General features: G+C 45.4%; 1 pseudogene; it reads right to left on the bottom strand.

The window, feature by feature from the left end:
• Positions 1-22953: 22953 nt before the first annotated feature.
• On the bottom strand, positions 22954-23048 carry LOC113879307 (annotated as a pseudogene).
• Between the last annotated feature and the right edge of the window lie 1623 nt (positions 23049-24671).

The raw sequence follows: 24671 nt of genomic DNA, 5'->3' as shown, positions 1-24671 counted from the left end.
TTAAGTCAGCTGCAGCTTTGGTTTCTTTTTCTTCCCATCTGAGACTAAACCTCTGAGTCGTCTCATAAGCCCTAGTATTACTTTTATGCACTGATCTCATTTTGGCTGTACCCATGTTTACCTTCTTTCAGTTCCTTGCATGTGCTAAATTCATTCCCTCTGAAGAGCATCTGGAATGCTCTTCCCCTGAATCTGCCTACCGCTGCTGTCCATCACCTCCGCCCAGCCTTCTTCTCTCTGCCACCTCATTGGCTTTATTTATTTAGTTTTTTAATATTTATATTTTAATTTATTTATTTGACTGCACCCAGTCTTACTTTTGGCATGCGGGATCTAGTTCCCGCACATGACCAGTGGAACCCAGGACCCTGCACTGGAAATGTGGAGTCTTAGACACCGAACCACCATGGAAGTCTTCTCTTCTGCCTCACTGGCTTAAAAAAAAGAAAAGAAAAGAAAAACCCTCTCCTAGCAGTTATCACTACTGTTATTTTCCAGTTGATGTGTTTGTTCATTTATTCATTATGTTTCCCCCCTGGAATGGAAGCCCCCAGTCTCTGGATGATGCCAGGTGCATAGCAGGTGGTCCCCAAATGTCTAGGAGCACATGGCTCTCCGGGGAGGGCCCAGGGAGATGGAGAGATTCCCCGCCATCCCTTCTTCCGCTCTGGGCTGCAGCAAGTCTCGCAGCGATTCTGCTTGCTTTCTACCACACCCACGAGACTGGAGAATAAGCCCAGTAGGGCAGTGTTCTGATTGTTTTACATACAGAGATAAGAAAACAACTGAAACTTGGTCTTTGCTCTGTGTAGAGAAAAACAAAGTAGTTTTTTATTCAAGAAGAATGTGTGTAATAACAGTAATCTGAAAATAATGGTATCTGTGAGGTCTCTGGTGAAGCCACCCAGGAAAAGGAAAATAATAGATGCGAAAGCTTCAGTGAGTCATAACAGCACCTTTCAGCATCAAACTGCCCTGGAATCAGATTCAGATAAACTGGTTTCATCAACTCTAGACTCAGCTGTACGTGTCCTTTTTTATTCCTAGTGCCAATTGCACATGCTTTAGATAATGGCAAGACATTGGCTCTGTTTCAACTCACTCAACTGTGCAGAGGTGGAATGGAAAGGATTCCACATCAGCTTCTTAAGGTCTACAGACAAACGCAGCTCATTTCTTGGGCTTGCCCAGTGGGCTTCCTTTTCCTTCTGGTAAACTGGAGAGAACTGCTGTCTGGATCTGTGTTCATCAAAGGTGGTCTGTGGACCATCTGCATCAGGATTATGTAAAAGCTTTTTTAATCCTGTAATAAACCGTAGTGGAAAAGAATATTTTATAAAAGAAGGTCTTTGTGTGTATATACGGAGTCACTTTGGTGTACAGCAGAGACTGGCACAACATTGTAAATCAAGTATACTTCAATTTTTTTTTTTTTAAAGCTTATTTAGAACACTGATTTCTGGAGCTTACTAGAGACTTAGTGACTCTGATCTCCTAAGTAGATCCCAGGAGTCTGTGTTTTTCACGTCTCCACTCTCGGAGGATTCTTAGGCACCAGGATTTGAGAACTACTGCCTTTGTGCAGGCATACAGCTTCCACCATATCCTGCTACCTGCATCATCACTTACTTCCTATGTGTGACTATCTCTTCTTCCCAGCGCAATTCTAAGGGCGATGGATACATCTGACATTTCTTTTTTGTTCCCTTTACTGCTTAGTTCACTGCAGGTGCTCAAAAAGCACCTATTGAATGAAGAGCCTGAACTAATTTTCCTTTACTTCGAATTCACTGAAACTTTCCCTACCAAAAACTGGACCACAAAATTTGCCAAACTGATGGTTAAGACAAGTTGATGTGTGTGTGTGTGTGTGTGAACAAACATTTTGAACAAATGTTTTGAGTCAAAACACCCCCACTTCTCATCCAGAGAGGAGCAACAAGGAACGTATTGCTGGGAAAATTGTCTATCTGGAAAAGGTAGAGGCTTTTCCCCGGAGTTCTTGTCTGGCAAGATCCATGAAAATTTCAAGGTGAGGGAGGTCATGGAAAATGGGGGGACATGTGCCTGGTGTGGCTGAGAGGCACTCGAAGACCCACTCGGCACTTTGGCCAGTTCTTGTAAGGCCCAAAGCCCAGCTGGACCAGTATCAGAATCTCTAACCCTGGAGAGCAGAGCACCCAAGGGGGAGGGTCCTGGGTTTTGAAGGAGTTAGAGACCCTGGGGCTGTGGCAGTGCTGGAGGGTGACTGCACAGGGAGTGAAGTGGAAGCCAGTATGGGGCTCCTGGTGTGTGTGGGCACAGGTTCTGAGGGCAGGGCACCTGGGATGGGCATCTTCCCTAGTCTTATTCAGAGTTGCTCCTGAGGCAGAACCCGTGATAAGGCGGCATCACCAATGTGAAGATTGGCGGAGAGGCAGGACTGAGGGGAAGGGACGTGGAGGTTGGAGCACTTGGGGCTGGATCTCATCTTACCTCATGTGGCCTCTTTCTAGAATTAGAAATCTGATCTCCGATCTCCTGGACATCCAGTTTAAGCCGTCCCAGGAAAGGACTCCCTCACAGTCAGTGCAGGGCTTAGAAAGTACCTCGTGGACTGAACTAGCATCTTCCTCCTTGAGGTTTTCTGCTCTTTGCTGGAACTCCTCCTCTCTCTCCTCCGTTTTCTAGGCTATTTCCTGACAGACATTTAGATGTGACAGACATTTAGGGTACTTGTGTTCTCCCTACTCTTCTACCAGGCAGACTGGACTTCCTCAGGCGCTTCTTTTACCCCCTCTGGCTGGTCCCCTCCTCCTCTTCTGCTGCTCACAGGCTTTCTCAGCTCAAGCTGCCTCTCAGTGAGGCCCTCTCTGTTTCTTCTCAATGGTACCTTCATCTTCTCAGTCACTCAGGCTTGAATGTTGGGCTCAGCCTTGCTTCCTCCTGCTTTCTTACTCTCAAGCTGTTGGGAACTGGAGCATCTTTACACATTTTGTGACGTTTGGTTCTGAAGAACTCCCGAGGCAGAAAGTGGACATGGGCGGGGTCTAAGCCTGAGGCTTGGACTGTCTCTCAAGGAGAGTCTGCACCCTCAGTGACCTGCCCACCGCTGCTGAGATGAGGTGATGTGGGCACCAATGTGGCTGCCGCACAAAGTCCTCGCCTGCTTCAGCCTTTGCAGAGGCATGTTCTCCATTGCTCTGGGGCTGAGTTTAGACTTTGCACTTGGGTGCTCAAGGCTCTTTGTGATCTGGTTCAATGCATTTCCCCAGATTATTTCTTGCCCCACCCTGAGGGACACTTATGTACTCCAGTCATTGTGAACAATATTCTAGCCATTCTGAGTGCTCCATGGTTTTCCTGAGATAATCTGATACATGAAGATATTTGGGTTGGTCTTGTTTGTAGTTGGGGATCCATCAGCACTTCTAACAGCTGTGGAGGTAAGAGTACCTTGGGAAAGGTCAGACTGGGGTCAAACTATCCAAGGTTGGAGAATGGATGAGAAATAGTGAAGCGTTAGAAGGAGTTCATGGTGGCTGGGATTTACCCTGAGAACCACGAGGAAACCACGGGAGTGCTTTAAACAGGGGGGAGAAGGCATCCTGTTCACGTGTCACATGACTCCAGCTGTAGTGCAAAGCATGGATTTGAGGTGGCTGATTTGGTGGATGTGTGGGAAGAGTCACGGACGTTGCCTCAGTGCCTAACCCGAGGAAATGGTACACGGTATTGCCATTAGATGACGCACAGTCAAGGAATGAAAAACAGGTGGGGCAGGAAATAGTAAGTTAGTTTTGGATATTCTGAGTCTGAGACATCCAAACGGAGTGGTCTGGAAGGCTGTGCAAGAGGAGACCTGGGCTGCAGCTATATATTTAAGGATCGTTAAAGGCTATAAATGGTCAAATGCAGAGAAAATGTTTCTTGAGAGCGAGGAGGGCTTTGGGCTGAACCCCAGCTCTAAGAGATGAGACTCCATACAGAAGGCTGTGAAGGAGAGGTCTGAGAGGCAGGGAAAGATGGCCAGGGTGGGTGTTGTGGAAAGCGAGCCGAGGAGGCTGTTTCAAGGGGCCAGTTGGTGGTGTCAAATGCTGCTGAAGTTTGAGGGACAGAGGAGAGCATGTTGATGTTGGTAACAAGCAGGTGGTTGGTGATCATGTCGGTAAGAGCTGCTGTGGGTGGTGAGGTCAGAGCTGGTTGCAGTGAGTTGAAGAATGAGTAGCAGCTAAGGAGGTGGAGATGGTGCAGAGACATTTGGTTTTTAAAGAAGTTTGTTTGTGAAGGAGAGGAGCCTGTAGCTGGATGGCTGAGATCCTGAAGGCTGTCTAAAGGTTGATAAGAAGGCTCCAGTAGAGGGGAAATTACAGGGGAGGGAGAGAGTGGTCCGTGTCGTAGAGAGATGTCTGAGAAGGTGGTGGAAAGTAGGGATGGGGTGGAGGGTAGGCCTCTCCAGGAGCAGGAACAGCGCTGCCATGGTAACTGGAGGAGCAGAGGGGACTGAACCAGGAAGGGAGCCAGGAGGAAATGAGGGGAATTAGGAGGGGTTCTATTTGATGATTTATTTTACTTTGAGAAGAAGGAAGCAAGATCAACTGATGCGGGGCAGGTGTAGCAGCCCAGATGTGAGGAGAATAAAGAAGGTTGAAATGACTGTGTGGGGGAACCAGAGAGTTCCTGAGTGAAGCCGCGGGCTTCTTGGCAGTGCAGAGGGCCAAGGTGACTTTTGGTGACCTTTCAATATTATGTCTAGGAAGTCGTCTCTGTCGCATCATCTATACCTCTCTCAATGCACTTACCACGTTCTGACTCTTCGTGCAGTTATTTTCTGGCTTCTTAGACTATTGTCAGTTCCACAAAAGCAGGCTTTGTCTTTCTATTACTCACTGCCCTGTGACATTGTGTGGTACATAGAAGGGGATGGAAAAACATTTGTAGAGTAAGTAAGTGAGAGCGGCTTGACCCTGTAGAAGACAGCAGGGCACTTACTCTGTGATCTGGCGAATGTATATTTAGAAAGCAGGGATTTGTCGAGTGTGCTCTGAGGGTGAGACACTGGCTGGAGATACAGATTTAGGAGCCATTAGAGTTTATAAATGGCCAAGTTCAGAGAAACTTGACCCTGATGACCTACTCTCATTTACATGCTCCCAAGTTCATCACACCCAGTTACCGAATCCCAGGGATCTTGGAGCAGCATTCTCAACCCTATTGGACACAACAGCCTCTTTCATTAAAATGTATTTTATAACTCCCACTTTACTTTCTTGAGGTGAAATTCATTGATAACATAACCCACCTTTTACTATAATTAAGAGATAAATGCAATGTCCTAATGTGATGAGGAAGAGAAATAAAAAGAAAGTCTTTTATAATAACAATATTTTTTCCATGTTCAGATCTACCTAACCTAGAAGAGAGCTTCTCACACTTTTCTGTGCCTCTGAATCACCTGGAGGTCTTATTAAAATACAGACCAAGAGTCTGCAGCTCCAGGGTGGGGCCTGAGAGCCTCGCTTCTAACAAGGATGCAACTGCTGATGGTCTATTTCTACCTTTTGGGTAGAGACTAGGATTCATAAGGAAGGATTGGCCAAAAAGTTTATTTGAGTTTTTCCATAGCATAACAAATGTATTTGGATTTAAGCGAACTAAAACAACATTTAACTGGATATTAAAGACATTTTACTTTAGAGTGGTGTTTTGAAATAAGACATACATGATGCTTTTGAACTGTGGTGCTGGAGAAGACTCTTGAAAGTCCCTTGGACAGCAAGGAAATCAAACCAGTCGTCAATCCTACAGAAAATCAACCCTGAATATTCATTAGAAGGACTCATGCTGAAGCTATACAACTTTGGCCACCTGATGCAAAGAGCCGACTCTTTGGAAAAGACCCTGGTGCTGGGAAAGATTGAAGACCAAAGGAGAAGAGGACAGCAGAGGATGAGACGGTTAGATTGCATCACCGACTCAGTGGACATGAATTTAAGCAAACTGCAGGAGATGTTAGTTGACAGGGGATCCTGGTGTGCTGCAGTCCCTGGGGTTGCAGAGGCAGACACGACTTAGCGACTGAATAACAACAAAAAAGGATCCTCTGCTTTTGGAAATTCTGTTCTCTTTGGTAAATCCAAAGAGGATTTTCACTCTTATGACAGCAAAAATGTTAATGTTTGGTATAGAGGCAGTGCACACCTCAGTAGGCAGAGGTCACGACCAAGGTCCTTCCCCAGGAACTGCACTAGGTGTCTCAGCATTAAGCCACCGTAGCTTTGAACTGTCTGTGAGCATCTGTGGTTTATCTCCGTTTATTTGTGCATCTGTTAGCAAGATGTGTCCTTAGGTAATTGCTTCTTTGTTTTATGCTGTTTTGGCTTAGGAAAGGTTTCATAGGAACATTCTGCTTTTGGATAGTATGGGGGAAAACTATATATAATCATCAAGGACGTGACAGTTTCAAAGATCAATTTATATGTGTGTGTCCTATTGGTGATTCAAATACATGATTTGTTTTTTGAAAATGGTAACTAACCATGGGAGGTTTTAGAAAAAACAAAATAAATCTTCCCCCTAATTTCCAGCTGCAGTTTTATTATTGGGTAATTCATTGCATATTAATACTGTACAAAAAATATTTTGTGTTTGTATGTAAAATGCTGTTGTTTAGTCGCTAAGTCATGTCTGACTCTTTGTGACTCCGTGGACTGTAGCCCACCAGGCTCCTCTGTCCATGGGATTTCCCAGGAAAGAATACTGGAGTGAGTTGCCATTTACTCCTCCAGGGAATCTTCCCAACCCAGGGATTGAACCCATGTCTCTTAATGTCTCCTGCATTGGCAGGGTTCTTTACCACTAGCACCACCTGGAACCTCTTAAATACTCTTCTCTAGAATGTTCTGCTTTCTTCTCCAGTTTAAATGAGCTTTCTTCATTTAAATGACCCCCCAAGACCAGGTCCCAGGTGGTCTTTCCTTTTATGTTTTCCCATCACGCTGAACTTCTCCTTCATACATAGTTCCAACCATATCACTAGCTACAGAGTGATTTGTACTTCAGGTCTGCTTTTCCTTCTGGATGTGATAGGTCCCATTTCCTAGCATGATATTTGGCACCAAGCAGATCCTCAGTGCTTGTTTGATGAGTGCATGTGGGTCACGGTGAAGGGATTTGACTTTTATTGGTAGGATTAAGTACAGTGAGTTCTTCAGAAAGAAAGAAGGAATTCTGGATTGTGGAGAAGTTTACTGGCAGCCGCATGACTGGCTGCTTGACTTTCTGCAGTTCTGCAGGGTGTAGTTTGGGTATACAACACACCCAGTGTCTGTCTGTCCCCTGCCTCCAAGAGCAGGAAAGGGAGATGAGACAGAGGGACTGTGGCTTCAGAGAGGTCGGGCAGGATTGTAGCAGGCTCAGAGTACATCTGCTGGAGACTGGAAGGAACTCTTAGACTTTCGCCCTGTTTGCAAGTAAAGGCACAGTCCTACTTCGGAGAAGTCTGTTAAGTCCCTTTGCCTTCCGTTGCCTCACCTCTGAACGGGGACAGCCACCAGCGAGGCTTGTCACACAGTGGTCAAGCAAGGCCTGTATACGCTGCAATGTACTGTGCTGGTATTTTAGCGGCTGTGACTCTCTTTATGTCCTAGGCCGATTTCCTCACACTGTTTGTGATGCATTGGAAAACATGGGACACAGCCTGTGCAGCGACGCCCTTGGTCGGTGACGACATTCGGCAGCCCTTCACAAGTCTTACTGAGGATCCCCTGCATGTCAAGAACTCCCCTGGGCCCTGAGAATGCCGGGTGAACAGAAGAAAACAGGCATCGGTAAGTGAGGCTGCGAGGCGAACTAAAGACTTCAGAAGGACGGAGAGGACTTGGGGCTTTTGAGCTCTGACCTGCGAGGATGAAGTGAGGAAACGAGCCGTGCGCAAGATGTTTCAGGAAAGTACCAGGCTGTTGTTTAATCCTCTCAAATAATCCCGAAAGGCAGATATTTCTACATAAGAGGAAACAGGAGCATGGGAAGGTGAAGCTGCATGCCAGGCTAATACAGCTGGAGATGCAGGGCCTGGGCTGTCCTCTCTGTACCTCCTCTCACCCCATCTCACATAGCCCCTCTCTGTTTGCCCTCCACTGGGTTATCCTGTCCTCCTCTTTGTTTCTGCATGATGGTTACAAGATTCTTTCTTCAACTTGTTTTGCATTTCCCTTAAGTAGGGACAAAGAGGAGCCGGGGTGAAGAAAACTGGTAACTCGCAGTATACATACTCCTACCGAAGAGGTCAATTTTAAACTCTGAAACAGGTCTTACCTGCCCCTACTTCTCTCTATCCCTCTGCCGCCTTCCTGACCTGGTGATTTGATTTGAATCAACAAGGTAAAGAGATGACAGTCCTGCAATTAAGCTACAAAAGGCTGCGACCTTTGCCTGGCCTTCTTGGCTGGCACACTTTGATGAAGCCGGTTTCTGTATTGGAGAGACCTACAGTGAGAGGAGCTGGAGGGGAGGCCTCTGGTCAATATCCGCTGGAGAACTGAGACCTTCCATCCACAGCCCTTGAGAAACTGAGGGCTTGGAAGTGACTCAGAAGCCGATCCTTCTCCAGATGAGCCTTTAGGGGAGACTACAGACTCTGGGCTGACACTTTTGACTGCAGGCTTGTCAGAGATTGCAGAGCGGGGGACCCAGCTAAGCCGAACATGACTTTGGACCCATTGAAACTGTGAGCTAATAAATGTGTGTGGCTTTAGGCTGCTAAGTTTGGGAGTAATTTATTACACAACAGTAGATGACTTGTACATTGTCTGAGCATTCATTCATAAATATTTGTTGAATGAATAATTGCCTTTGTTGAGCCCTGAACATCCTGAGCAGGTTCTGGAAAGGGAGTGTCCAAAAGTACCAGGATGAAGGCTATCCTCCCTGTAGCTGTCAGTGCTCAGGCTTCCCCCACAGGCCACAGAGCCAGCACCAATGAGAAAGCCTGCTGGTGTCCTGATGGCCAGTTTAGATGGCCTTACCACCTTTGACTTTCTTTACCCCTCTTAAGGTGCCGCTCAACCTCCTAGGATCCAGGGGTTTCCTAACAAGGTGCCACCTGGGAAGCTCTGATGAATTTCAAAACCCAACACTCATTTCCAGCAAAGCATGAGTTGCCCAACTGCACAAACAACCCCAGTCCTTTTCCTGGCTATCAAGGAGGACACCTTCATGTGATAATGCCCCCAAAATGAATAATTCATGGTTGATGAGTATACTTCATGAATATACAGGATGCCATATAAAATAACATAAATGTTTCCTAATAGAATTAATACACTTTCCAAGTGGTTCAGCTTGAGGCAATTATCGCACTTCCTGGGAGATACAAATTACTTTGCCCTCAGCCTCATGCCAAATAACCCCCCTAAGACACACACTAATTACCCAGAAATACACTGCCTGCCATAGCTCATTGACTAATTGACAATCGGTTTAAAACTTCAGCAAAATATCTTAAAACTTAGGCGTCACATTTAGCAAGGAAACCAATTTTGTTTATCGCCTCATTTTGGTCTGCCTCATTGGCAGAGATGTAGCATGGTTTGTAAGTAATGACTGAGCAGGCTTATTATAATGATCAATGGTAAAAGAGCAGCATTCCATCATACCATACAGCTTTTCCATCTCTCATTTCTGTGATTCTATTAAGAACAATTACCAATATTATATCCGTTAATATGATACAAAAATAGAATGCAACCGTGTATGTAATAGCTATCGCTAATGTGGTCTGTTAAGCTCAGGGTACAGCTGTCATCGCTTCTTCTCTCTTGCACGTCCAAGATGTGGCCTTTCTGTGCTCTATGCCCTTTATGTTCTAATCCAAGCACACACACCCGCTGAGTTCATGCTGTACCTACACACGATCCTCCTGCCTCAAAAATAAGTTCTGGGCAAAAGTCAAATCTTTCAGAATCATTGCTCTCGATTTCCTTCCTGTTTACAAATCTCTGCAGGAGATCTAACTTCTTTATGAAGCTATGTGAGCCTAACTCTGCCTGAATCTTGTTTCTAATCACTTTGATGATGCCAGGAGTTGACATACTACTACAAACCTTTGTTCTGTATTTTCTAGAATAGTCTAGTCTTATAAGGAGAGTGCACCCAAATTTCAAACAACTGGTTTATAGTTAAACGTGAGGTGGGGGAGAAGGCAAGGGGAAGGTGGGATGAATTGACAGAATAGCATTGACATTCCTTGTATAAAATAGTTACTGGGAAGCTGCTGTCCAGTGCAGGAAGCTCAGCTTTGTGCTCTGTAAGGACTTCGGGGTGGGGGAGAGGATGGGAGGGAGGTCCAAGAGGGAAGTATGCATTTGACTGATTCACTTACTATACTCACGTATATTCACATCACTTACTGATTCACATACTATATAGGGATGCATTTGACTGATTCACTTCATTGTACAGCAGAAACTAACACAACATTGTAAAGCAACTGTATTCCAATAGGAAAATATCTGGGACTTAACCCATTTACACATTAGAGATGGCTGTTCTAGGTGGAGTAGAACAAATCTGTAGTTGTACAGAGTTACAGGCAGGGCAGTCATTGCAGGATGGCTGCACTGGCATTTCGTATGGTTGCAGCCACAGAATATCCAACCAGGAATGGCTTGAACAGTGAGGGAATTGTTTTCCTCACAGAACAAGACGTCCAAAGGCCAGCAGCTGGGAACTGGTGGTGTGGCTCGGCTGTTTTTGTCCTCCTCCATCCTTTGGAGATGGATGATGGCCTCATGCTCTGGACATGACTGCTGGAGAAGACCAGGGGCAGGGTCTGAATCTGGCAGTTCTATCCAGAAAGCCCAGGCTCTGCCCTCAATCCTCGGCAGGCTTCAGCTGAGGTCTCATTAGCTAAATTGTCACATCGGCCACTTTGGTTACAAGGGAGGCCTGGAAACAGTATTGAATTGGGCACAGTATTGAACCCAAAAATAAATCAGGGTTTTGTTAACAAGGAGTCAGTGGAGACTAGAGGGAGATGGACCAGCCTGTCACCCCTGGAGAAGTTCTGAGGGGAAAGAGGGTATCTAAGATGGCACGGGAGGGATGGTAAGGTTCAGGTGGGAGACAGGAGAGGAAAGGGGACCTTTGGTGGATTTATAGTGAGAATAACTTGGGAGAGGAAGTGATAGTGGCGTGTCCAGGAGACTGTGACAACACTGCTCCAGGAAAATTCTCGTCTGAGAAATTGGAAAAAAGTCAGCCCAGTGATGTGTGTCTAGTTCCTGGAGGACCCTCCCACCCTCCCTGCCCCAGAACACCCGCCTCGTGCTCGCTCCCAGCACCTCCTTGTTCAGATTCAAGTGGTCTTTCTGATTAAAGAGAACAAAACCTTAAGGGGATTCTGCTTCCTGGACTTTGATCTCTCCCCTAAGCCACTTATTCTCAGTATTGGCTATGCATTGGAATAACTCAGGGGTAGTTTTTAAAATCCCAGTGCCAAGGTCATCATCCAGACCAGTTAGGCTCTGGGAGTGGGGTCAATAGTGTGCTGGTAGAAGTTTAATAACTGGCTTTCTAGGGAAAAAAAACAAATGATAATAAAATATACAATACTCTTTATTACAAAATACTCTTTAGCCCATTGATTCTCAGATAATGCTTTCCTGTTTGTTTGTTGTTATTGTTTCTTGCTGAACTCGTGTGTGTGTAGTTAACCTATGGCCATGATTCAGTTGTGATTTTACAAAATCAGACTGCAAATGAATGCTTGGTTGCCATTGGCTCATGAGGATAGTCCCAACATGAATGCTGGTTGACGTTTCACTTTCATTGACAGAGAGGATGAACATGAAACAATGAAGATGTATGTAGAAACTTCACTTGTTCATCAGTGATGAGAAAGACTTTGGCTGATGGGGTCATAGCTTTCAAATACTGGAAGAACATCTCCTTAATTTTGTGCCATTCACAGTGTAATGATTATAGGCAGGATACACCTTTAAGTTTAATTTGCATTCTTAACATCTTATCCATCACTTTCTAAGGTCTAGACCAGGGGTTGGCAAAATTTTCCAGGCAAGAGCCAGAGAGTAAATATTTTACACTTTGTGGACCACAGTCTCTTCCTCCTCTTCTTTTTTAAAATTAATTTAAAAAGTTTTAAAGCAATCCTGTAAGAATGTAGAAACATGTGGATCATGCAAAAGCAGACTGTAGACCAGATTTGGCTTGTGTGCTGCAGCTTGCCAAGCCCTGATCTAGACAATCAACACAGATTGCCTAGATTCTACCTGACTCAGAGTGTTTGCTAATTTCCATGATGTAAATATTCTATAAGCCATCATGGAGTTGGGAAGATTTGCACAACAGTACCTCACTATGTAGTGTTTCCACCATTCAGGCAGGATAGACAACCTCAAGGGCACAGATAGTAGTGAGATCATTAGAGAGCAACACATTTTGAGTATTTATCTTTATTACCTCTATTTATTTATATTTGGGTCTTCTTTGCTGTCTAAAGGCTTTCTCTAGTTGGGGAGAGTGGGGGCTACTTCTCATTGTGGTGGCTTCTCCGCGGAGCATGGGCTGTAGGTACGTGGGCTCAATAGCTGTGGTGCACAGGCTTACTTGCCCCATGGCACGTGGACTCTTCTGGGCCAGGGACCAAACCCATGGTCCCTGCATTGGCAGGTAGAGTCTCACTCACTAGACCATCAGGGAAGTCCATAGTACCCTTATTTTTAATAAAGACATTTAGTTGTAAGCTTATATAATCTAATTTGGAATAATGCTGTGTTTAACAACTGGCTTTGAAAATTTAATAGTCTCTTGTGAGCTGGTAAGAAATGGCTCAAGCATGCTGCTAACTTGTCAGATTGATCCTGGGACACTTTGTTGAGGACTCGGGCTTCTTGCTTTATGGTGCTTGGTAGGACACCACTAGAGAGTTTTGATGAGAACATGGTCAAATGGAAGAAATAGGTTTTCTGGGAAGATTCGCTTAGCAGAGGTGAGAGAATGGATTGGAGTTTCTACAGCCTGCCTAGAAGATTTGTAGAAAGTCTTTAAGGAGTCTGGGAACACTTTAAAACTGCACACAAAATCTTGAGCACATGTGTGTAAGTGAATTTGCTTTCTGGGGAGAGAGCTCATATCTTTCATCAGATTCTCTATGAGATTCCAAAGTATGTTAAAGACTACTGGATGAGAAGTAGGAACAGCAAGTGGAAGCTGAGTAATTCAACGTATCAGTCAGGGTCCTGGCAGAAAACAGTTCACGTGAGATGGTTCCAAAGGTAACTTTAAAGAAAGGACTGTGTTCGGAAGTATGGGCAGGGCTGGGTGAACAAACAGGAGACAGAGAGGTACCAAGAAATTAGCCACAATGGGAAACTCTCAGCCCCCAGGACTAAGGGGCTGGAGCTGGAGGAAGAAACCCACAAGTCTGTATTCATGAGAGCTGGAGCCCTGGAGTTGGGGCTTGGTGGAAGCAGGGGGCTGGAGGGGCCATTGTCTTCAGAGATAGCCAATCAAGAGGGAGTGAGGAAGGAAGGGACCCTCTGGCCTCTCTCCTCCCGCCTTTGGCTGACTGTTGTCAGTGCCTCCCCACGACCTCTAACCACCAAGAGAGCCTGGATGATGTGGTCTGCCGGGCCAGAGTGGGCCAGCAAGCGTGGCTAAATGGATGGACATTATAAATGGAAGGACATTGTAACTGGAATAAATGGAGAATAGCTAACAAACAAAAAATGTGTAGAGTAACATGGAAACATATACATTACCATATGTAAAATAGATAACCAGTGGGAATTTGCTGTGTGATTCAGGGAACTCAGACTGGGGCTCTGTAACAACCTATAGGGGTGGGATGGAGAGGATGGTGGGAAGGAGGTTCAAGACAGAGGAGGCATAGGAGATATACCTATGGCTGATTCATGTTGATGTTTGGCAGAAACCGACACAATATTGTAAATCAACTATCCTTCCATTGAAAAATAAATTTATTAAAAAATAATAATATATTACTTAAAAGTTCCAGAACTGTCCAAGAAAGGGATCGATATAAGGTCTTATTTGGTAACCCTGGATGCCATTACTCACCGTCTGGTTTTGGACTTCTGCTTCTCAGCAGTCCTTCCTACATTACCTTGGGTCTGCCCAGTAATACCAGATAATGAGAAGCAAATATGGAGGATTCTGTTGTTGTTGTTAACTTTGCCCTTCCACTGCCATTGCCAAGCTCCTTGACACTGGCAGTCACGAATGTCTCTGAGCCTCCCTCATCCATAAAGCCTGGAGGTTGCTTTCAATGTTCTCTTTGATGGTACCTTCTAGGGCAAAAGCTTTATGAAGCTTTCAGAGGGTCATTGGCTTCCTCCCCATCCAAGGCACCTATCAAGTAGGTGGGGCTTCCCTGGCGGCTCAGCTGGTAAAGAATCTGCCTGCAATACAGGAGACCTGGGTTTGATTCCTGGGTTGAGAAGATCCCCTGGAGAAGGGAACGGCTACCCACTCCAGTATTCTGGCCTGGAGAATTCCATGGACTGTATAGTCCATGGGGTCGCAAAGAGTCAGATACGACTGAGCAACTTTCATTTTCACTATCAGGTAGGTGAGCACTTCTTCCCTGCCTGCTGCCTTCCACAGTGGTTCAAAGTCTGGAGAAGAGCAAAGGTAATAGTCTCCTGACCCCTCCAAGGGGCCCTCTGCAGACTATTAGCCTTTGGTTGACTTTGGCTCTGCTGTTAGTTGGTAGGATTTGCAGTAAAATGGTTTCAGACCTAAACTTCCCCAGTGGCTCAGTGGTAAAGAATCGACCTGCCAATGCAGGAGATGCAGGAGATATGAGTTCAATCCCTGGGTCAGGAAGATCCCCTGGAGAAGGAATGGCAACCCACTCCAATATTCTTGTCTGGGAAATCTCATGGACAGAGGAGCCTGGTGGACTACGGGGTCACAAAGAGTTGGCCATAACTGACCATGCACGCGTGGCTTCATGCGTGTTTGAGTTGAAGTGTTGCTCAAACTGAGAGAGCACTGATTTTTAAGATTATGTTTGCATTCTAGTCTGTTCTAGAAAGACCTATCAAAAAACACCAAGAAACTCTGCTTCCAAAGCAGGTGGAGGAAATGGTGGAATGTTGCTGAAGGGAGCTCACTACTGTGTGGTTTTGTCGGAGATTTAATTTTTATTAGCCAATGCAAATGATCTGTTCCACATATGTAAAACAAAAGGACAAGAAACTGATCCCTGTGTCAACATCAGGATGTCTGACTTAAGATCCCATTCAAATAGCTCCCTAAAAATGATCAGACACTGAATATATTATTTTTCTGACTTTGACAAAACCAGTCTGCACAAAGCAGTGGCCCCATGAGGGTATGGATAAACCAACCGCGTTAAAACTTCAGCATTTTCATGTCAGTCACAGATTTTCTTAAGGGCCAAGTCACTGTTTAAGGACTAATGTGTTTGGAGAGGGGGAAAAAAATCGCACTGTGTTATTAGGCAGAATCCCCTTTATATACAGGGATTGGATCAGCTTGACCCTGATTGTGTTGCCTGCTTTATTGTCCTACTTCAAACACAGGGCCCTGGGCATCATCTTAAGGAAGGGCTGATTGAACTGTCGGCCTGACACTTGTCAGCTGTGGATAATACGGGTTTCAGTCCGTCATGCTCACACATAAATGAACCATGACAGAGATAGACTGTTGAATAGAAAAAGCAGTTTTTACTGTGGATAACCTTTCTTGAATAAATGTAACAAATAATAAAGTCTGAAAAAGAGGACATGTACCCTAGGAAAGCAGTGACGTTCAGAACCAAATGGTTATTATCTTTTGGGGCCATCAAAAATTGCCCATTATCAAAGCATGTGATTGAGAGAAAAGGGAAAAGTGCTATGATTATAATAAAAACGATGGCAGTTGAGCCCATGCAGTCTCCAATATAATATCACATAACAAAACCCAGTTACAGCTCACCAGGATTAGAAAGGAGGCATTGTTTGGGTACCAAATGGAAGCCACAATTGTTCTTAGGAAATGGTGGCACACATCTTAATTAAAACAGCAGAGGAAAAAAAAAATCTGAAACACTTTACTTCTCTAAAACATTTCTTCTTATGTTTTTTTTTTAAATAACTCCCAGTAGAAATTGTGAAACTCCACATTTCAATCAACACAGTCAAAAGAATGATTTGAATTTACAGGCCTGTAATTGGAACAAATTGGAAACAAAAGACGAGCTCGTTTAAGCCACGTGATGTGGCCGCAGTGCTGCTGTGTACAGTCTGCTAGGAGAAAAAAATCGTGTTTCTTTAAAGCAAAGCTAACTCTACTGCAGGCTGCTAGCAATTTGCATAAATGTCTCTACCATGATTTTTTTTTTTATTTATGGGCCCTAAGTTTCTAATTAAATACTAATTAATACTATCACCAGAATTGTCTCCCATCCCCTGCTCTTCATAGCTTTGTCACTTTGATTAATGCACAGTCATTTATTAACTTATTTAACAAGCCAGGGTGCCTCATGACAAACTAGATTAAATTATCCTCATAACAGTCTCATTATTGCAAAAAAAAGGAGTCTTAAACTTAATAAAAATTATCCTCGATAATGTTAAAGCTTTTCCTCTGCACCCTTAAAAGCTAGAAATAGGTTTCTTGTTTGATTTATAATATATGGAGTTGTATAAAGCATCCATTAATAAAATGTATAAGTTCATTTAGGCTTGCACATTACACTCGTGCTGGAGCCTTGGGTGCTTATTATTTAACTTTTGCTGTAGTTATGAAGATAATTAATGTCCTGACCAGACAGGGACTAAAATACCCACTAGAATGAGATAATTAGAGACATAAATAATGTTTGGGCTCTCCTGTGCTGCTTTTTAAATTAATTGTTTTGTTTTCTACCCAAACTTGAGAAAGAAGAAAATAGGAGTTTACCAAGGAACCGTACAATAAAGGTGACATGTTTGTTTCAGTGGATCCACAAGGACTGTTAAGCTTCCCAGTTGCTGGGAAGGAGGAGGGACTGGGACTCGGCTCTTCGGAGCGGGGGGCGGGGTTGGAATGTTGGGCCCTCGCTGCTCTCTGGCTCCCTCTTGTGGTCAGGTCGTGGTGGCAAGCACACCTCCGCAAAGCTGCTTCATGACAGGAAGCCCAAGGGTTGAATCAGAACCGAGAACAGTCTATTACCTTGTGGGGTAAACTTCTCATCTTAGTCAAACTCTGAGAAGGAGAGCCCCAGAGGAAACTGAAGGGGCCTAGGGCAACAAATTTTTTCATGCTGACAAGGCAGAACGCAGGAAGCTGTGGCTCAGGCCTTGCTGATCTCAAAACAAAAATGTATAAATGCATTAAAACATATGTGGAACATGGGCTCTTGGTGGAGTGGTGTGTTACAGGAGGGTTTCAACATATTCTGAGGGAGTGTTTTCTACTCGTTTTCAGTTTCTTGCTAAAGTAGCATCCTTATTAAGGTCCCTAGGTAATCTGGTGCCGGAAGAGTAGATCGGGATCTGCTTAATGGAAAAGTGTTTGCTGGTTCGCCACGTGGTCTGTAGTGTCCGGGTCTTAGGCTGGGGCTGTTGGAAAGGGTCACAAACAGGGATCTGGACCCTGAACGCGTAGCACTTGACCTTTTGCGAAGCCCTTTGAGTACGTCATTATTAGCCGCTCCAGGATCCTGTGAGACCAGAGGGAGGCGCTGTCGTATGGTTGCCAAGGTGTCACCTGGCCGTTTGGAGTCTCACCCTTCCTTCCGGGCTGCTTCCTCCCGGGAAGGGCACTTGGCTCCTTTTCTTCTGGTTTCCAGTATCCTTCCTATGTTTCTGTATTTCTGCATCTCGCCTCCATTTTTTCTCTCTCACACTCTTCTCTCTCCCTCTCACCGTTCCTTTTTATCCTTGATTCAGAGCACAGATAACAATCACTGTACTTGTTCACTTACAAAAATAGCTCGCTTGTCAGAGCTGCACAGGGACTGGTGCCAGGGAAATTCCGTGAGCGGAGGAACGGTTCAGAGAACTGTCTTTGGGTTTCAAGAGCTTCATGGTCATAGTTATCTCAAGTTCACACCCATCCCCTGGAGGTGAGTAGATGGCACTGGTCTTTATCATTTGTGACTCTTGCTTAGCACTGATTAACATTTCCATCTTTGCAAGCCCATTACCAGAGACCTGATAGTAGACGGTAGTTTTGGCCCAGAAGAGATCAACATTATGTCAGATCTCAGCTCCCTGATTTACTAGGTTTCCTCCTGGTGACTTTATTTGAGGTCAAGGTATTAAGACCCCAGCTTGCCCAGAATTCATTTGTGACAAGTAGGCCAACTTAATTTAAGCAGGGCCCTGAGGAGCCATGTGAGATGTCACAGGTGAAAATGAAGCTTAGTAAAGGAGACACTCATGGTCAGCGCAGGAAGGTGAGAGCCCAGGGGATCTCATTCCTGCCCAGGACCTTCCCTTTCAGTCCCCATTGGCATCATTATGATGCCCTGAGGAGTGGGGGGCACATGGGAATGGTGGTAAGGTGGAGAGGTGGGTGTGGATTAACAAGGAGTAGTTGGGCAGACTTCATGACTCTGGTTTCAGAGTTTCTGATTTAGTCTGACAGAGGCCCAGGAATCTGCATTTTAAATAGGCCTGAAAGTGACTCTGAGGCAGGGGTCAGTCATGGATCACTGGATGTGAAACACTGGGCTGGGGAGGGGAGGAAGAGAAGATGAAAGAATTGACAGGAGGTGAGGGATTTTTTTCTGAATCCTCTTTACCCTCCTGAGAAAGTACGGTAGCTGTTGCGTGTCCTGCAGACATTGCTCACCTGGGCCTGCATCTCCAGGTAATGAGCAGAGGGCAGGGGAGGGGGGAGCGGTGGTGGGGAAAATGCAAACGATTCCTTCTGGCCAGAGAGGAAAGCCCACCCACCAGCACACTCTGGCTCTCATCATCACCTTTCCTAAGCGCTGCTCTGGCATCAGTGTCCCGGGCCTCTTCAGTGTTGCTTTCTCCAAGATTTGTCCCTCTCTCACCCACCTCCACCCTGTGATAGCCAAGGAATCCTTCTATGAGCTGGAGTCAGAAGGAGATGGAGGTGTCCTGAGCCCAGGCTTCTCCAAGCCTGCGAGTAAAGAGAAGTTTGTCTGGAGGGGCCCTATTTCCTGTCTCCATAGCAACCCTCTGGAACAGTGTGGGTGTGCAGTGGGCTTTAATTAAACTGATTCAGTCACATGTGGCCTAACAAGAGCCCGGTCAGCTGTGGTGTGTCTGGCTTCTGAAGGCCTGGTCTATTGTTGGGTCATGCTGGGCAGACAGGTGCTGTGGGGGCAAGTGGCCCTCGTACAGCTTCAGAACCAGGCCTGTGCCCAAATGGAACCCCTGACCTCTTGGGTTTTCTCTGTATGTTCTTCATGCCTTTGCCACCGTGTGGCCCAGAGTGATGGAGAAGCCACGTGTGTGCACCATGCAATGCATCAGACGCTGAGGATCGAGGGCAAGTGCCAGGACTGTCCTTGGTGCTGGTAGTACAAAGAGGCAGGAAGTTTTCTTGCCAACAGGCTTGGCTTTAGCCCTTGAGGCTGTCAGTGACAGGGCCTTGAGGAGAAAGATAAGTCTACAGAAGCTGCCTGGGGACCCAGCTGGCCACCAGCATCATGCAGCCCCTTGGAAGAGAACGGAACACCGTGGCTGATGGGTTCCGGGTTGGTTTCTCAGGATGGATGTGACAGTGGGGAGAGAGATGGGGATTGGGGCTGTGGTTCTGAGACTGGCATGTGCTTCCCTCCAGGGCCTGTGTGAAATGATCCACCGGGAATGGGTAGAGAATACTGAAACTCTTACGAGGCCATTAATGCCCTTGTATTTGTGTGTGTGTGTTAGTCGCTCAGTTGTGTCTGACTCTTGGCGACTGCATGAACTGTCGCCACCAGGCTCCTCTGTTCATGAAATTCTCCAGACAAAAATACTGTAGTGCATAGCCTTTCCCTTCTCCAGGGGATCTTCCCAACCCAGGGATTGAACTAGGGTCTCCTGCATTGTAGGCAGATTCTTTATGGTTTATGGTAAATTTTAAAAAGAAGAAAATGTTGATCTGATAGTAAACTGTATGCAATTTATGAATGAATGAATGAGTGAATGTCAGAGATATGTGCCTGATTATTTCTCCTATATCACTTTTGGATGTACATTATGAATTTATTTATTCGTGACCGTTGGTCTAGATTGTCAATAGAGTGCTTGAAGCTCTCGTCCCTAGAGTCTAGGTTGGATGGGGAACAAAGCCAAACCACAAGAGAGCTGAGAGAATGAGGGGAAATGGACAGAACGGGGGATGGAAGGTGGAGGACACCACTAGTGGGATGATGCTAAATGATGTCACTCAGTTGTGTCTGACTCTTTGCGACCCTGAGGACTGTAGCCCACCAGGCTCCTCCATCCACGGGATTCTCCAGGCACTCCCCATTCTCTACTGGAGTGGGTTGCCATTTCCTTCTCCAGGGGATCTTCCTGACCCAGGGATCGAACCCAGGTCTCCCGCATTGCAGGCAGATGCTTTAACCTCTGAGCCACCAGGGATGATGCTATGTTATTCCAAAGTCAGATTTGTAACCAGAGGAAGGAGGGAATGAAGGGGGGAGGGTAGTGATGGTCCATATAGATACGGAAGTGCCATGTTGATGGGAGGCTCTAGGATAGAAAAGAAGGTGGTAAGCCACCAAGATGCCAGTGGGAGGTTTGGGGGCAGTCGTGGGCTTCCCTGATAGCTCAGTTGGTAAAGAATCTGCCTGCAATGCAGGAGACCCTGGTTCAGTTCCTGGGCTGGGAAGATCTGCTGGAGAAGGGATAGGCTACCCACTCCAGTATTCTTGGGCTTCCCTTGTGGCTCAGCTGGTAAAGAATCCGCCTGCAAATGCGGGAGAACTGGGTTTGATCCCTGGGTTGGGAAGATCCCCTGGAGAAGGGAAAGGCTACCCACTAAAGTATTCTTGGCCTGGAGAATTTCATGGACTATATAGTGCATGGGGTTGCAAAGAGTTGGACACAACTGAGCGACTTTTCACTCACTCACAGTGGGCGAACAGGTGGCGTGAGGAGGGAAGGAGGGATTTATATGAAGGTGGAAGAGCAATGTTGTCTCCAAGGGGTCAAGAGGACACAGATCTCCTTCCCCATCCCTGGGAGTCTGGGAGCAGTGGAGTGGGATGGTGAGTTGATGGCTGAGAGAACCAGACTCCAAAGGAAACAGGAAGAGAAAGGAGTGCTTCCCCCACTAGTCAGGGGAGGATTTCTCACCATGGAACAGAAGTTTCAGAGGGTGCAATAGGAGTAGGTGTTGGTGGAGCAAATGAGACAGGCTGGAGGTGTCTGTGGGGAAAGAGGGCACACTGCCCACACTCAGGGCTCACCCCTCTGCACCACGGGTGTGCTGATATCAAATGCTCTATTGGGTGGGTTGTGGAATAAATGTGGTAAGCATAGCTGAAATTTTTTTTAAGAGAGTGTACAAATGTCTTTTCATTCAAAAACACAAAATATGTTATCTGTGGGCGTGCACCATGACAGCCGTAAACCATCATGCACTTTGTCAGCCGATACCCCTAACTGAAACCTGTAACCTTTTCTTTGGTCTTTTTTTTTTTTTTCAAGTGATTTCTCTGAAGTTACTGGTGAGAAATGCAGCTCTGAGAACACGCCACCTCCACACCGCCTCCACACCACCTCCACCCACTCTGGCCATGCAGGATCCGCCCCCTCTTCAGTATCTTTGCTACAACTTCTGCTCTGTTTCACACAGCAGAAACAGCCATGAGGCAGCTCTCAGTACCTTAGTAGGACCGGTGATGCCTTTTTTTTTTTTTCCTTAGTCATATCTCCAAGCAGAGCATCATCACCAGCTTCTGAATTGGCTTTGACGAACGTTCTTAGCTGTCAAGGATCCTTTTAACTGTCACTTTGGGCAAGGTTATGTTATTGCAGACATTTTGCATATTTAACAAAAATAATTTCTATAGCAGTTTTTTAAAAAAAATTTATTGGATTTGATGTGTCCAAAGCTGGAATATGATGAACCCAACCAAACCACCTCCTAGAAAGATGGCTTCTTCAAAAGCAGCTGGGCAGCACTGAATGCATCTGGAACTCTTTCCTCTCATTCATTCCACCCCACATGTTCCACCAGTCTTCAGCATGGCTGTTGCATCTGATTGTTTTATAGTACTCAATTCTTCCTCTTCGTACTCACTGACAGTAACCTTCCTTGATTATGATTTTCAATTTGTGACTGATCACCTTTTCCTTTCAAGAGCAGAGACTCATCTTTGACCTCAATGACTTCTCCTTTTCTGAGGCTGAACATCTTCAAGATTTAGGGTCAACTCCTCCTCTCTAAACACCTGCAAAAGCATTTAAAAATGAGTCAGTTCCAGGGCTTAGTTTTCCTTTATTATACCAAATTTATTCATAATACATTATGCAGGTGTTTTGATGAGAATCCAGAAACATCTTGAGACACCATATTTCTCTGAAATGTGAGAATTTAAAACCATCGCTGTTCCAGGACAAGTCTTGTGGATAGAGCTTTTTATTGCATTCATTTGCATTATTGTGTTCCCTTCTCAGAACTCCTGTCAATTAACAACAGCTTGATCTTGCAGTTGAGATAGCAGAACCCAGAGAAAATTCACCCCAAGTCACACACTTGCAAGATGGTGGAGCCAGGACTAGACCCAGTGTTCTTTCTGCTAGATCATTCTGCCTTTTCAGAATTAAGGACAGATCAGACAATACGCTTATTCCTGATCGGGCATATGACAGGTTCGAGCTGGAGGGGACCCCTCTCTATACCTATTTCAACTCCACCTTCCTAGATATTCAGTAGATGTATCTAATTAGGAAAAATGCAAATTATTTGACTGTGTACCTATAAATATTATCCCTGGAAAGAAAAAGAACATTTGGTAAATGTGAAAAAAAAATGGGGAAAATTTGCATGTTATCCTTGTGTAGGGGCCATGTTAATCTTCTCTGTATTGTTCCAGTTTTAGTACACATGCTGCCAAGCAATCTCCAGGCTCTTTTAAAATGAATATACTATAAGAGAAAATACTAGAGTATATCACATATAGTAAAGATAACTACTGTTTTGTGAGATTTTGTGTTGTGCATATCTGTAATACTGTGGGTGATGATGTAAAATTTATTCCATACTGTGGATTGTGCTAACAATTGTTGAAAAGTCACGGGTACAGCAGAAAGATCATTAGAAAATGGCTTCAATGACTTGATTCCAGTCATTACTCTGCCAATAACCACCTGCATGAGCATGGCCAAGAAACTTACACCCTCAGGGCTTCCACTTCCTTATCTTTAAAGCAAGCAGGTCCAACTACATGTTTTTGAGATCCCTTCCTCTAAGATTGTATCATTCTGGCAATTCCTTCATGGTACCAGTGAGACACAAAAGCCTTCCGAATGAGAACGGTGGGTGGAGGGCGGTGGCTGGAGCAGGAAGTTGACACGGGCCAGGTGCAGTCACCTGCCTGCCCACAGCAGCTGCTGCCCTGGTGCTCACTATTGCTGCTTGTCGTCTTTGCTGGCAGCACCCCGACATGCTGCTGCCACAAGGGTGTGAATGATCACCACGGCTGAATCCAAGTTGGAGCCTGTGGGCAGCCGTGGAGGCGAGGACTGCCAAACACACACACCTGGTCCCACCCTTGGCACTACTGGGTGCTCCGAAGCTGTTCTTGATGACAGGCATGGTAAACATTCCGAGGCGGGAGCAAAGAAAATGCAGCGTAAAGAGAACAAGTTGAAACTGAGGAGCCATTTTCCCTTTACAGCTGACATGGAGTAACAGAGACCTTCCTTAGAAAAGAAGAAGGAAGGGGAGCAATTTCAGAAGATATGTAGGGTAAAATGCTTAGTTCGACTCCTTTTCTGGTGTAAACGAGAACTTCCTTTTGTGTAAAGAACAGGGACCTGTTACCACTTTTTACTCATTTGATGCATAAGATGCAAAGTTTATTTCATGGTGGAGAATGACCCAAGAGGTTGCTTGCTTTCCTGTAATAGAGAAGACATCTTTGACACTGGCACACAGGATCCGTACACACACACACACACACACACGCACGCACACACACACACACAGGAGAGCTGATAAATGTATTAAAGGCATAAATTATTTAATGGTCCTGTGACAACATGCACTGCAATGAGAAATGAGACGCATCAGTGTGAGAGGCATGCATATGTAGAAATTAGGGGAGTATTTTTTTTTTCCTCAGGTAGCAACATGCCAGAAAACATTCTGCCTTTGAAGAACAAAGTACAAAGATGTTCCTACAACTGAGGGTTATAGTTCTGCACCACTTCTTATCATGCACTGCATTTGGAAATAGGGCCTGGAGTAGACAGTCACCTTCCCCAGCCTGGATTTCTCTAGCACCGTCCCATTGAGCGTCATCTGCTGGGTAAGACTTAACAAGATGTGTCTGTTGGCCTGCACAAGACCTGGCTGACTTGAGCCCTGCGTGTCAGGAAGCAGATCAAAAGTGGGCTTTGTGGTGGTTGAACCCTGTGTACTTTTAAAGAAATAAATGAATAATTTAACTCATTTTAGTATTTGCAGAGGGCACTGAGCTGACAGCTCTGGGGCCCAAGGCCTGACTGCTGCCCAGGTGC

Source organism: Bos indicus x Bos taurus, chromosome 20 (genome assembly GCF_003369695.1).
Source record: "Bos indicus x Bos taurus breed Angus x Brahman F1 hybrid chromosome 20, Bos_hybrid_MaternalHap_v2.0, whole genome shotgun sequence".
In the NCBI taxonomy this organism is placed as follows: Eukaryota; Metazoa; Chordata; class Mammalia; order Artiodactyla; family Bovidae; genus Bos; species Bos indicus x Bos taurus.
The sequence above is the reverse complement of the archived record's forward strand: the minus strand, read 5'-3'. Positions and strand labels throughout refer to the sequence as shown.